Genomic DNA, 16288 nt, shown 5'->3' with positions numbered 1-16288 from the left:
AAACTCGCCACCAGTGATACGCTGGTCCCGATAGCTAGAATGTAGTAAAAGCAACCCCACTCATCTCCCCAATACCCATGGTGCAGAGAATACAATGGCACTCCTCTAGAAAACTATATGCCTCCTCTGAAGACAAACCACTGAAAGTAGGAGGGTGATACTTCTTGAACCTCTCAAGTCTAAGTTGCTCCTCCTCAGATGTTGCTGACCTAACCGCGGGCTGAATCGGAACAACATGCTATATTGGAATAACCTCAGGAACTTGACCAACATGGACCCGCTGCTCTAGAGTACGGGCCGCAGGAGTCTGAGCGCCTCCCCCATCCTGAGATGTGGCTGGTACAAGTGGAATCAACCCTACCTAAGCTAGATTACCAAACATGCTCAAGCATAGTGCGAGGGTCTCTTGAAGTGCAGGGGTGGCTCCTCAGTCGTAGCTCGGGCAGGTGCTCTGGTAGCACCACGTACACCTTCTCAGCCTCTACCTCGACCTTTTGTGGCTCTTGTAGGGGGTGCGAGTGTCTGATCGTCAGATCCAACAGTACGTGTCCTCACCATCTGTGATAGTATAGAAATTTAAAGATTCAATTTTTGAAGTCAACCAATTTGCATGATAAGGAATCAAAGAAGTGAAATTTTCCTAATAGTTCCGTAGTCTCTCGATGATAAGTATAAATGTCTCCGTACCGATCCGAAACCAAGGCATGACTATGCGAGGGTCTCTTAAAGTGCAGGGGTGGCTCTTCAATCACAACTTGGGTAGGTGCTTTGGCAGCACCATGTGACCCTTCTCAGCCTTTGTCCCAACCTTTCACGGCTCTAGTAGGGGGTGCGGGTGTCTGATCGTCAGATCCATCAGTGCGTGTCCTCACCATCTAAGATAGTATAGAAATTTAAAGATTCAATTTTTGAAGTCAACCAATTTGCACGATAAGGAATCAAAGAAGTGAAATTTTCCTAACAGTTCCGTAGCCTCTCGATGACAAGTACAGACGTCTCTGTACCGATCCGCAAGACTCTACTAAAGCTGCTTATGACTCGTAAAATCTGTGAATCTAGAGCTCTGATACCAACTTGTCAAAATCCCAATTTCCCTCCGTAGGATGTCGTGATGACACCTAGTCTCTAAGATTGCCTAACATGCATAGAGAAATAATGGAAATACTACTAAAACTTCAAATAAAAACCTTCACACTATAATAAAATTAATAGTACAATAGCCAACACTCTCCTCAAAACCTGGTGGAACGGAGTAATAAGCTCTATAAGAAAGTACTAATAGTGCTGATATAAAATACTGTTCGAGACAAGAAGTAAATTGTAGAATTTCTATAATAGAAGGGAACTCGTAGGCATGCGGATGTCTAGCAGGTATACCTTGAAGTCTCCAAAAGCAGCTACTCAATCAACCTCTAGCGTCTGATACAGACAGACATACATGGATCTACACAAAAAGATGTGCAAAAGTGTAGTATGAGTACACCACAATAGTACCCAGTAAGTATCAAGCCTAACCGCGGTAGAGTGGTGACGAGGCCAGGTCAAGACGCCTACTAGGACATAATAAACAATACGAAAGCATAATAACGATAAAAAATGGAAGACGAAGAAGTCACTGATACGAAACAATTTAATAACATAAACTAACACCGGAATTGTAAGCATGGAGATAACACAAAGGAATTAGTTAAATAGAATCACAATGATCATATAAGGAAAATAACTGATAGAACAAGGAAGAACAAAACAATAAGAAGTGTTCCCACCAAAACTCTTTGCAACATGAGATAAACAACAAGAATCATAGTGAGGTACCGCCTCGTGCATAATAAGATTCACAATCGAGGTACCACCTCATATATAACAAGAATCACAACCTAGGTATCGCCTCATATTCACACTTCTCAATTTCAATCACAATCTTTGTTTATACCGCCACATGAGCCTTACATTTAAATAGTTTTGAAAATATTTTTCCGAAATAGTTACATGCACATTAGCCCACCTTATGACGCCGTGCGGCTTTACGTAATTTCCTTACAAGCAATACGCATATAAGTCCCACCTTATACCGCCACATGAACATTAACCCCTATCCTTATACCACCGCATGTGCATATCATATCACAATAACAATTCGCACCCCAAGTGCCCATGAGTCACAACTTGCCAATAATCAACAATATCAATGTTTCCACAACAATAGCCCATGGCTCAACCATAATGTGTACAAGAATATAAAAAATAACGATGAATGTAAATTTCTCAACAAGGAAGATATCTCAATGATTAACACTTCACCTCAATGTGATAACGGCTTATACAACTTCTACACCAATAACTCAGCAATGAGAAAGATAATGTATAACCATGATACTAAACAAGAATAACTCACAATGGAAGAGATGACATATACCGATGACTTCAAATAAGGATAATAAACAATTAAAGAGATAACATGTAACAATAACTTCAAATAATTTAGTCAACAATGAAAGAGATAACATGGACAATAAACGAGGCAACAAGTTCAACTAAAGCATAAGAGCAAATTATCAAGTAGGATGTAGAACAAGTGTTAACAAAATCATTTAACGCATGTACGGATAGACTAACACATGTAAGAATAAATTGACTATGAGAAATTAGAATATGATATGATAATTCAATTAAAGCATGGTAAGAGTCTAAGTAGCCTAAACCGTTCAAATACCGCATACAACTCATTTACTGACTCGCCACCTTGCATACACGACTTTCACATAGCATAAATGATACAAGCAATCCTAAATCCTAAGGTGAAGTTTCCCCGCACAAAGTTAGGCAAGATACGTACCTCAACTAGGCTAATTCAACCCTCGAAAATAGCAAAATTCGCCTCCACATGGCTCAAATCTAACCAAAATAGACTTATTATCATCAAACAATGCAAAGAAAATCAATTTCAATAGATAAAGCTATGATCAATAGAATTTTTCCGAAATGCCAACAAAAGTCAACCTGGGGCTTGCCCGGTCAAAACCCGGTGCAATGGTACATTCCGACTACCCATGACCCCACGAGTTCATATATGTGATTAGTTTTAAAATTCGAGTCCAATAGATTCTCAAAACTCAAATTCTTATTTTTCAAAAACTTGACAATGTTTCACAAATTTTCACTTGGATTCCCATGATTTTGATGTTAAGATCTAAGATATATTGATGGAATATAATTGGAAACAGATTAAAATCACTTACCTAGAGTTTGTAGATGAAAATCCCCTCTCCAAATCTTTTCTTACCAAGTCTAGCGTTCTAAAATGAGAGACTGTGTTGAAAAATCTCGTCTCGCAACCCTTTGCACTAGTTACAGTTGTTGCATTTGCGTAACAGAGTTCGCATTCGTGAACTCTCGCAATTGCGGACCAGGGATCGCATTTGCGAACCCTGACAACCTTAATGATCATGGCAATTGCTGGACATATCGCAAAAGTGAACCAAGCCAAAATCCTACTGATTTCACAAATGCGAAGGGGAAGTCATAATTGCCACCTTCACAATTGCGAGGCTGGTGCTCGCAATTGCGATAACTAAGCACCAGCAACACTAGCAATACCTTTTCAGTTCAATCCATTCTGAAACATGTTCGAAACTCATCCGAGCCCTCGGGGCTCCAAACCAAATATACGCACAAGTCTAAAAACATAGTACAAATTCACTCGCACGATCAAAATACAAAAATAACATCTAAAACTATGAATCAAACACTAAAATGCATAAGTTTCAAAGTAAATTTCAAGAACTTCTAAAATTGCAACAGGACGTCTGAATCCTATCAATTCAACTCCAAATGATACTAAAATTTGCAGAAAAGTTCAAAATAGCATAATGGACCTATTCCAAGTCCCAAAATTAAATTATGAAATTGATAGCTAAAAGTCAACCTACAGTCAAACTTTTCAAATTTAAATTACCAAATTTCAGCAAAAAAAATAAATCAACCCACTGACTTCCGAAATCAATTCTGGGCATATGTCCAAGCCTGAAATCACAATACGGAGCTATCAGAGCCATCAAAATGCCATTCCGGGGTTGTTTTTACAAAAGTCAAAGTTTGGTAAATATTTCTAATTTAAGCTCCGAAGTTAAGAATCAAAGGGTCCAAACAACCCGAAAGCTTCCCAGATCGAAACTAACAAACCCCGCAAGTCATAAAACCATAAACACAGATGTGTGAAGCATCAAAAGGGAAATAGAGTGAAATTGCACAAAACGACTGGTCGTGTCGTTATAGTCAACAATACCAATATTTCCACAACAAATAGACCATGGATCAATCACAATGTTTTCTAAAATCTCAATAACAACAAGATGAATGAGGAATACTCAACAAGGAAAGATCCTCAACAATTAAGAACTTTACCTCAAAATGATAACGACTTTAAAAACTTCAATACCAATAACTCAATAAGAAGATACTCCACGATTGACAACTTCAAGTAAGGATAATTCAACAATAAAGAGGTAACACGACAATAAGGAAAGTAACAACTTCAACTAAAACATATGACAGAAAATATAACAAGTAAGAGGTAGAACAAGTGCTAATAACGTCTATAAGGCATGTAAGAGTGGACTAACACAGGTAAGAATAGATTAACAATGAAAGATGTAACATGTTATGACAATTCAATTAAAGGCATGGAAAGAGTCTAAATAACCTAAATCAGTCAAATACCATATATAGCCCGTGTACACACTTGTCACCTCGTGTACACGTATTCCACATAACACAAATAGCACAATCAACCCCAATCCTAAGGGGTATTCCCCTACACAAAGTTAGACAAGATACTTACCTAAACTAGGTTAATTCAACCCTTGAATATAGTTTTTCCCCTAAAATTTGCCTTCACATGGCTCAAATCTAACAAAAATGACTTATTATAATCAAACAATGAAAGAGGAATAAATTACAATAAATAAAGCTATGATCTTTACTCCTTTCCTAAAAAGTCAACAAAAGTCACCCCGAGCCTGCCCAGTCAAAACCTGATCCAAGGGTAGATTCTGATTACCCATAACCACCTGAATCCATATATGTGCTTTGTTTTCAAATTCGAGTCCAAATCGACTCTCAAAACTCAATTCTTCATTTTTCAAAAACTTGACAAAATATCCCAATTTTTCCTCTTTGATTCTAAAAGATTTGATGTTGAATCTAAGATATAATCATGAAATATAGTTGGAAATTAATTATAATCACTTACCCAATGTTTTTAGATGAAAATCCCCTCTCCAAATCTCTTCCTACCGAGTCTAGGATTCTAAAATATGAAAATGAGGCTAAAATCCCCGATTTTTCCAACTTATGTTCAGTTCCAGATATCGCAATTGCGACATCGGGTTCATAATTGCGAACCCTCTCAATTGCAAAGGCTTTATCGCAAATTCGGCAATTGTCCAGCCTAGGAGGTATCGCAAATGCAATACAGACCTCACAATTGCAAAGTCCGCCTCCTCGTAAATATGACCAATTCATCACAATTGCGAACTACCCAACTTAAGCCTAATATTTGCAAATGCGAGTATCATAATTACGACAGTTGAGATGTTCGCAAATGCGAGGCTGGTGCTCGCAATTGCAACATCAGAGCACCAAAACACCAGAAATTCTTGTTTCAGTTCAAACCATTCTGAATTACGTTCGAAACTCATCCGAGCCCTTGGGGATCCAAACCAAATGTCCAAAAAAGTCTAAAAATATCATACAAACCCTCTCATGCGATCAAAATGCAATAATAACATCTAGATCTACGAATTAGACATCAATACACATGAATTTCAAAGTAAAGTTCAAGAACCTCTAGAATTGCAACCAAGCGTCTGAATTCTATCAAATAAACTCCAAATGACCCCAAATTGTGTAGACATGTTCTGAATAGCATAGCAGGCCTATTGCAAGCCCCAAAAACAAATTCCAAATCCGATATCCAAAAGTCCACCTACGACCAAACTTCTAAACCTCAAATTACTAATTTTTGGCAAAATAACACAAATCAACCTATGGACCTTCGTATTTGATTCTGGGAACATGAACAAGTCAAAAATCATGATACGAAGCTATCGGAGCCATCAAAATACCGTTTTGGGCTGGTTTTCACAAAAGTCAAATATTGGTCAACATAATCAACTTAAGCTTCTAAGCTAAGAACCAAAGGAATCAACCCAAAATATTCTTGGAACAAAACTAACCAACCCCGCAAGTCATATACCATAAATGCACATGTGTGAAGCATCAAAAGGGGAAACGGGGCGCAAATACACAAAATGATCGATCGGGCCGTTATATTCTCTCCCTCTTAAAACAAACGTTCATCGTAAAACGTGCATAGAGACATATCTGAAGTGATAAAAAGGTAAGGAATAACGACTACGCATATCTTGCTCTGTCTCTCATATCGCCTTCTCGATCGGATAACCCCTCCATTGGACCTTCACTGATGCAATACTTTTTGACCTCAACTTTCGGACCTGCCTATCCAAGATGGCCATCGGCTCCTCAACGTAAGTCAAATCCTTGTCCAATTGGATTGAATTAATATCTAATACATAGGACGGATCACCATAGTACTTTCAGAGCATAGAAACATGGAACACTGGTGAACTGGCAATAGTCTGGGCACCGATGCAAGCTTATAGGCTGCCTCACCAACTCTCCCAAGGATCGCAAAAGGACCAATATACCAAGGGCTCCACGTGCCCTTCTTCCCGAACCTCATCTCACCCTTAATGTGTGAAACCCGGAGCAAAGACCTCTCTCCAACTATAAATGCTACATCACGAGCCCTCCGATCAGCAAAACTCTTCGATATAAAATGGGTTGTGTGAAGCCGATCCTAAATCAACTGGAATTTCTCCAAGGAATCTCGAACCAAATCTGTGCCAAATAACCTAGCCTCTTTCGGCTCGAACTAACCAATTGGAGAACGACACCATCTTCTATATAAGGCCTCATAAAGAGCCATCTAAATACTCGATTGGTAGCTGTTGTTGAAGACAAACTCTGCAAGCGGCAAAAATTGATCCCAAGAACCTTTGAAATCCATAACGTAAGCAGAAAGCATATCCTTTAGGGGCTGAATGGTGTACTCGGACTATCCATCTATTTGGAGGTGAAATGTTGTATTCGACTCAACCCATCTGCCTAACTCACACTGCATAGACCTCACAAAATACGGTGTGAACTGTGTGCCTCGGTTGGAGATAATGGACACCAGCACGCCGTGGAGACAAACAATTTCACGGATATAGACTTGAGCTAGCTGCTCTAAAGAATAGGTAGTCATAACCAGGATGGAATGAGCTGATTTGGTCAACCTGTCTACAATAACCCATACTGCATAAAAAAATTTCCAAATCTGTGGTAGCCCAACAACGATGTCCATGGTAACACGCTCCCACTTCCACTCAGGAATCTTAAGTCTCTAAAGCAAACCGTCGGGCCTCTGATGCTCATACTTCACCTACTGATAGTTTAGGCACCGAGCCACATACTCCACTATATCTTTCTTCATTATCCTCCACCAATAGTATTGCCTCAAATCCTTATACATCTTAGATGCTCCCAAATGAATGGAATACCACGAACTGTAGGCCTCCTCTAGAATCAACTCACGCAACCCATCCACATTGGGCACACATGACCAGCCCTGCATTCGCAACACCCCATCATCTCCAATAGAAATTTCTTTGGCATCGCTGTGCTGTACTGTGTCCTTAACAAGAAAATGGGGGTCGACATACTGATGCTCTCTGATGCACTCATATAAGGAAGACCAAGAAATCACGCAAGTAAGAACCCGTTTGGGCTCAGAAATATCCAATCTAACAAACAGATTAGCCAGGGCCTAAACATCCATGTTAGTGGTTCTCTGTTGCTGGTAGATATGCCAAACTACCCAAACTCTCCGCCTATCTATTCAAGGCATCGACTACCACATTGTCCTTCCCAGGAAAAGTCAACAATACCAATACTTTCACAACAAATAGCCCATGGATTAATCACAATATTTTCAATAATCTCAATAATAACGATATTAATGAGGAATACTCAACAAGGAAAGATACTCAACAATTAACAGCTTCACCTCAAAATGATAACGACTTTTACAACTTCAATACAATTAACTCAAAAAGAAGATACTCCACAATTACACCTTCAAGTAAGAGTAACTCAACAATAAAGAGGTCACAAGACAATAAGAAAAGTAACAACTTCAATTAAAATATGTGAGAGAAAATATAACAAGTAAGAGGTACAACAAGTGCTAGCAATGTCTAATAAGGCATGTAAGAGTGGACTAACACATGTAAGAGTAGACTAACAATGAAAGAAGTAACATGTAATGAACATTTAATTAAAAAGCATGGAAAAAGTCTAAATAATCTAAATCGGTCAAATACCACATATAGCCCGTGTACGCACTCATCACCTCGTGTACATATCTTCCACGTAACACAAATAGCACAATCAACCCAAATCCTAAGGAGTAGTCCCCACCTCCCCTAAAGTTAGGCAAGACACTTACCTCAACTAGGCCAAATCAACCCTCGAATATAGCTTTTCCACTAAAATTTGCATCCACACTGCTCAAATCTAATAAAAATAACTTATTATCAACAGGCAATGCAAGAGAAACCAATTACAATAAATAAAGTTATGATCTTTACTCCTTTTCAAAAAGGTCAACCCCGAGCCCTGCCGGCCAAAACTCGGGCCAAGGGTAGATTCCGACTATCAATAAACTCACGAGTCCATATATGTGTTTTGTTTTCAAATCCGAGTCCAAATCAACTTTCAAAACTCAATTCTTCATTTTTCAAAAACTTGACGAAATTTCCCAATTTTTTCTCTTTAATTCTCATAAATTTGATATTAAATCTAAGATATAATCATGAAATATAGTTGGAATTGATTAGAATCACTTACCCAATATTTGTAGATAAAAATCTCCTCTCTAAATCGCCTCCTACCAAGTCTAGGGTTCTAAAATATGAAAATGAGGCTAAAATCCCGACTTTTTCAACTTTTATTTTGTTGCAGATGTCGTAGTTGCGATACCGAATTTACAATTGCGAATCCTCACAACTGCGAAGACTTTATCGCAAATGTGGCAACTTCCAGCCTAGGAGGTATCACAAATTTGACATAGACCTCACAATTACGAAGTCTGCCTCCTCACAAATGCGACCAAATCATTGAAATTGAGAACTACCAAGCTTAAGCCTAATCTTCGCAAATGCATAAAAGGTATCATAATTTCTACTCCTGAGCCCCCCTGCTACGTTCACAAATGCGAGATTGGTGCTCGCAATTGCGACATCAGAGCACCATCACACCAGAAATTCCTATTTTAGTTCAAACTATTCCGAATATTCGAGCCCTCGGGGCTCCAAATCAAATATTCCACACAAGTCTAAAAATATCATACGAACTCGCTCACGGGATCAAAACACAATAATAATATCTATAAATATGTCTCGAACGTCAAAGCGCATGAATTTTAAAGTAAAGTTCAAGAACCTCCAGAATTGCAACAAATTATCCGAATCCTATTAAATCAACTTTCAATGACAATTTTGCAGACAAGTTCTAAATAACATAACCTATTTCAAGTCCCAAAATCAAATTCTGAACCCGATAGCCAAAAGTCAACCTACGGTCAAACTTCTAAACCTCAAATTGACAATTTTTGGCAAAAACAATACAAATCAGCTTACGGACCTCCGAATTTGATTTCTAGCACATGCTCAAGTCCAAAATCTTGATACGAAGCTATTAGAGCCATTAAAATACTATTCCAGGGTTGTTTTAACAAAAGTCAAACATTGGTCAACATAATCAATTTAGGGTTCTAAGCCAAGACTTAAAAGGTCTAAATCAACCTGAAATCATTCCGAAACAAACCCAACCAACCCCTCAGGTCATAAAACCATAAATGCACATGTGTGAAGCATCAAAAGGGAAAACCAGGTACAGATACATAAAATGACCAATCGGATCATTACAACTTGCTACATGTTTTCACTCACTACATGTTTTAACTTACCATATGTTTTCACTTACTATATGCTCTACTTACCATATGCCTTCATTGATTAAATTCCTTTAATTGCTACATGTTTCTACTTGCCACATGATTCTATATATTGAATACCTTCATTTGATCTATATTCCTACTTGATAAACATCTTTGCTCGTTTCGTGTAGTACTCTCTTTTGTTTAACCAGATTGAGTGACTTGTAGATTGGTTGTGTGATATACTTTGTGGAAATCTTGTCATTATATATGGTAGACTAGTTTTTGATATTGGACTGCTCACCCTACTCTACCAAGTTGTATTACCTAGTTGGATGTTGTATGTTTGTCTTCTTAGTGTTACACTATGAACTATTCCTGCGTTTGGTTGTTGTTGTGGTTTCATATGATATTGTTGATATTGTGGATCGGGTTGCACGATACAACGATATTAAAATAAATTGATATTGTGGATCGGATTGCATGCCGTAATGGGAGATCGGGTTGCATGCCGCAATGATATTATATGAAAATATGAGATCGGGGGCACGAAGAAATTGATTTTAAAATAGTTATTCATAATTTTGCATCTCAAAAAACTAGACAATTATGTGTGTGTGTGTATATATATATATATATATATATATATATATATAATCAGATTGTGCACCACAACGGAGAAGAAGATGTATTATGGTTATCCATATCTTTTGGTTTTTGTCATGATATCGTGTTGTAAAACTGAGATGCGATGATATTCTGGGGCCCACTGTCATTTGTATTCTTGTTTCATTCATTACGAGATTATCCATATCTCTTTCTCGTATTGCTCATTCTACTTATTATTTTCTCAAGTACAAATAATAAGTAGGTATCTTTTAACTTAAAATCTTGTCAATACTTCGCCGAGGTTAGTTAAGATACTTATTGAGTACATGTGGTCGGTTGTACTCATACTACACTTCTGTACCTTTTGTGTAGATCTTGGAATCGCATAGATGTGGAAGAATAAGCTTGCACTGAAGACGTTCCACCATTTCAGATTCAAGCTACCTCTTATTCATGTTAGTTTAGGACTTAAACTCTGTTTATATAAATTTCAAACATATTTTGGACTTATTCTTCATTTCAGTTTGTAAATCTAAATCACAGTGGCCCATGACTTGTACTACCAGTCTTGGGAGGTTGTAGAGAATTCAAACATTTAATTTCTTACTATTGATCATTTATCATTTGAGTTACCTTGTTTTATGTTTGGCTTACCTAGCATTAAGGTTAGGTGCCATCTAAGACTAAGTAGATTTTGGGTCGTGGTATGGTTACATCTACCATTTATCCTTGGTAGTTTTAGATTCTTACTCTATTTATGTATATTCCAAACAGAAGTTATATTTATTTTTGTACCAGCTTTGTAAATCTAAATTCTTAGTGGCTCATGACTTGTATTACCATTCCTTAGATTGTTGTATGGAAACTCAGTATTTTCATTAATTTATTACTTATGATCTTCATTAGAATTGTGAAACTATTGTTTGACTTACGTAGCGGGTTGGGCAAAATGCTACCACGTCTAGGTAGATTTTGGGTTGTGACAGAATTTGACGAGTTTGATCGATGTAGGTTAAGGCACCAGATGCATTCACTACTTAATTGCGAGAATTTAGGCGTGATAGGTATTAACTCAAGGGGTCCTTTTGTTCATCTAAAAAATAAAAGGGTAGTATTTTCTTACCTAGAAAGCGAACTACATTAGTTATTTGTGCATACTATTAGGTAATTTTATTCTTTTTGAATGGTATAATACATAAATTGGCGGCCATCTTTTACCTTTTAAGAACTTATGCAATTAGTTACTCATTTTGGATGTTGACTTTAGGTCAAGGGAGTCATTGTCTCATTCAAAGTTTAAAGGGATATCTATTTCTAAATTCAAAAATTAAATATGTCAAGTGTAATATAATCCATAAAAAATTATAGAACTTTTTCCTATACCTAACGTTTGACTAGAATTGGACAAGCATTGAGCTTCATATTAGGCCAGTACTCTAGTTGGGGGCCAATAGTTATATCGCTCCATGTCAATATGGATAGGAACTATTATTGAATTTTTTCTAGCCTGACCACATATAAATCTTTGACCATACGGCTCCTGACTTTGATTTTGAATGTCTTCACATTAAAGGATAATAATTATGACACATTTTGTGGTAGACTTTCATAAGCTGAATGATTTTAAAATATTTAGTCATAGGATAAGATACACATATAGAAAGTGATTTCTCTGATTATTGTATAACAGTATATTCCAGTTCCAGCAAAAGCTATCATCACATAAGATTGAGATTGTTCAAGCGATTGATTAATCACAAGCAATCGATAGTATTAAAATAATATTTCTTTTGAAAACAAGATTAAACTAAAAATATGTTTAACACATATATTATTGAAGCGTTACATTATCCTCCACAAACACATTGATGAAAAAAGCATCTACGCTCCAAATTACACATTGGTATTCTTTCTACGCAATCTTGATCATTGTTACAGACCAACAGAAAGTCACAAATGCACACGTTGCTTATACACTTTGGTAGAAATTTCACCTTGCAAATAGTCAAACAATCGTTATCATTGTCGCAATGTGTTGTAACTACATTCCTTGCTTCAATCCCAAATGACAAACCTATTCAAAATGATATTTCAATTATATTAAAATGAGTATACATCATATGAAATACATACAAAATATGAGTGAATAAAATAAAATATGAGTGAATACATACATATATATAGTCGTCATGTGTGTGTATATATTATGTGTGTGTAGATGTGTGTATACGTTATATTTGTGTGCGTGTATGCAAATACTAATATATGAATGTGCGTGAGAAAGGACAGAAATTTTAATGAGACAAGTTGTGTGGGTAATCAAGATCATTTAGATTTGACAAAAAAATATAGGAAATTTAATCCCTTTTTATTGTGAAGATATCCTAGATAATGTGTCACGACCCGGATTTCCCACCATCGGGTATCGTGATGGCGCCTACTATCGGAGCTAGGCAAGCCAAATATTCACTACCCAAGGTCTGGTGTCACTAGCTCACGGACTACTACAGAATACTACAATCAATGTCTGAAGGGAAAATACATCATGTTTGTCTGATACAAGATAAACAAACAAAAAACATGGAAAGGGACTTCGGCCTGCGAACGCCAGCTAGGCTACCTCGAGAGTCCCTGGACTGAAGATAGCTCCCAGAAGTCCTACTGCTGCGGTCCGTAAGCTGCTCCCTGATCTGTGCACCAAAAATGCACAGAGTGTAGCATCAGCACAACCGACCCCATGTGCTGGTAAGTGCCTGGCCTAACCCCGGCGAAGTAGTGACGAGGCTAGACAGTACCTACCACAATTAACCTGTACAGATATATATACAACAAGTGCAAGAAAACAATAACAAGATAATACAAAGTAAAACTGGGAGGGGACATGCTATCGGGGAGTAACAGATAAAAATGAAATATCGGAAATAAGCAGAAGAGACTCCGGTTCCCATGATATATATATAAGTGGACGGCGTGCCACACGATCCCATAATATTATATTTAAGTGGACGGCGTGCCACACGATCCCATAATATCATATATAAGTGGACGGCGTGCCACACGATCCCATAATATCATATATAAGTGGACGGCGTGCCACACGATCCCATAATATCATATATATGTGGACGGCGTATAGTAGACCCCTTCAAGGGAGAATAACAACTCAATACCTTTAACTCGGCAAGGGTACAGCTAACAGCCCAAAATATCCCGACAAGGGAGAATCTATATATCAGTCTACACATCCCGACAAGGGAGTATTCACAACACATTATCCTTTATAAATCCATTCTTCCTCAACTAACACATTCATGTTCGAGCTAATGCTCCAGAAGTACACCAATCGCAATTTTTACCTCAACCGTTCATATTATGTGAAACTCATCATATAAACAAGGAGCTTGTGTCACATTATTCGAATTAAAAGCAATTAAGACTCACGGTCATGCTAGACTCCGGTGCATAGATAACCGTCACCATGCCTATACACCGTACTCCACATTAGCGAGTAGCAAATATTATCCTAATCCTATTCCCTCAAGCCAAAGTTAGAACAAACACTTACCTCGAATGCTCCAAACTCAACTCACGCTTCTAGTATAGCTTTACCTCTTGATTCCACCACCAATCCGCTCAAATCTAGTCATAAGTTACTTAATCACATTAATAATTACTAAATGAATCATCCCCACTGCATGAAAATATATTTTTCAAGGTTTTTCCCAAAAATGTCAAAAATACCCCCGGACCCTGACCAAAACCCGGTTACCCGATCCCCTATGAATCCCAATATATGATTTGTTTTTAAATCGGACCCCAAATTGAGGTCCAACTTCTCAATTTGTAGAAAACCTAGGTTCTAACCAAAACACCCAATTTTCCCCATGAAAATCTTTGATTTGAAGTTGGAATTATGTTAAAAGATGTTAAGGAATAAAGAAATTAAGTTAGAAATCACTTACCGATCATTTTGAAGAAGAAAAGTTGTTTGGAAAATCGCCTCTTAGGTTTTGGGTTTTTGAAAAGTGAAAAAATGACTAAAAATCCCGAATTTATACATTTTTCTGGGGGCTGGCACGGACCGCACAGAAATGCACCGCGGCCACACCGAGGGAGGGGAGAAGTGGGCTCTCTCTGAACCCACCCAGCGCGGACCGCACTGATTTGGTGCGCGGCCGTGCTGGTCGACCCTCTGAACCCCACCACGCGGACCGCACAGAAAAACACCGCGGCCGCGTGGCTGCCAGCGCGGATCGCGCGGAAATGGCCGCGGCCGCGCTGGGCCTGCAACATCTGAACCTGTATATTTTTTAAGTCCAAGACCTCCCGGGCCCCATTCAAAACTCACCCGAGCCCTCGGGGCTCCAAACCAAACATGCACACAACCTTAAAAATATCTTACGGACTTACTCGTGCGATCAAATCGCCAAAATAACATCATATACATAGGATCAAGCCTCAAACACATGATTTTCTTTCTTCAACTTTCATAACTCAAATTCTCCATTTTTAGTCCGAAACACGTCATATGACGTCCGTTTTTAGCCAAACTTTACAGATAGTGCTTAACACATATTTAAGACTTGTACCGAGTGTCGGAACCAAAATACGAGCCCGATACCTATATTTTCTAACCCCTTCTTCATTTCAAATTTTCATATCAAATTTCAGAAAAATAATTTCTTTCAAAAATTTATTTCTCGGGGTTGGGACCTCAGAATTTGATTCCGGGCACACGCCCAAGTCCCATATTTTTCTACGGACCCTCCAGGACCGTCGAATCACAGGTCCGGGTCCGTTTACCCAAAATGTTGACCGAAGTCAATATTATGCATATTAATACCAAAATTCATCAAATGTTCACATAATTCACATATTCTAACATAAAAACTTTCCGGCTACGCGCCCGAACTGCGCACGCCAATCGAGGCAACTAAAAGCAAGGTTTTCAAGGCCTCGAAAGCGCGGAACAAGGAAGAACTACGGTGATGACCCTTCGGGTCGTCACATTCTCCACCTTTAAAACAACCGTTCGTTCTCGAACGGACAAAAGAAAAAAGTACCTGAGTGGGGAAATAAATGAGGATAACGGCTCCGCATATCGGACTCGGACTCCCAGGTCGATGCCTCAGGAGGCTGACCTCTCCACTGAACACGCACCGAAGGAAAACTCTTCGACCTCAACTGTCGAACCTGCCGGTCTAGAATAGCCACCGGCTCCTCCTCATATGACGGATCCTCGTCCAATTGGACAGTGCTGAAATCCAACACGTGCAATGGATCTCCGCGATACTTCCGGAGCATAGATACATGAAACACGGGATGTACAGCTGGCAAGCTAGGTGGCAAGGCAAGTCTATAAGCCACCTCTCCCACACGATCAAGAATCTCAAATGGACCGATGAACCTAGGGCTGAGCTTGCCCTTCTTCCCAAATCTCATCACGCCCTTCATAGGCGATACACGGAGCAATACCTGCTCACCGACCATGAAAGCAACATCTCTGACCTTGTGGTCTGCATAACTCTTCTGTCTGGACTGAGCTGTACGAAGTCTATCCTGAATAGTCCTGACCTTGTCCAAGGCCTCCTGAACCAGATCCGTACCTAATAATCG

Source organism: Nicotiana tabacum, chromosome 11 (genome assembly GCF_000715075.1).
Source record: "Nicotiana tabacum cultivar K326 chromosome 11, ASM71507v2, whole genome shotgun sequence".
NCBI classification, from domain to species: Eukaryota; Viridiplantae; Streptophyta; class Magnoliopsida; order Solanales; family Solanaceae; genus Nicotiana; species Nicotiana tabacum.
This window is presented reverse-complemented; position numbering follows the sequence as displayed.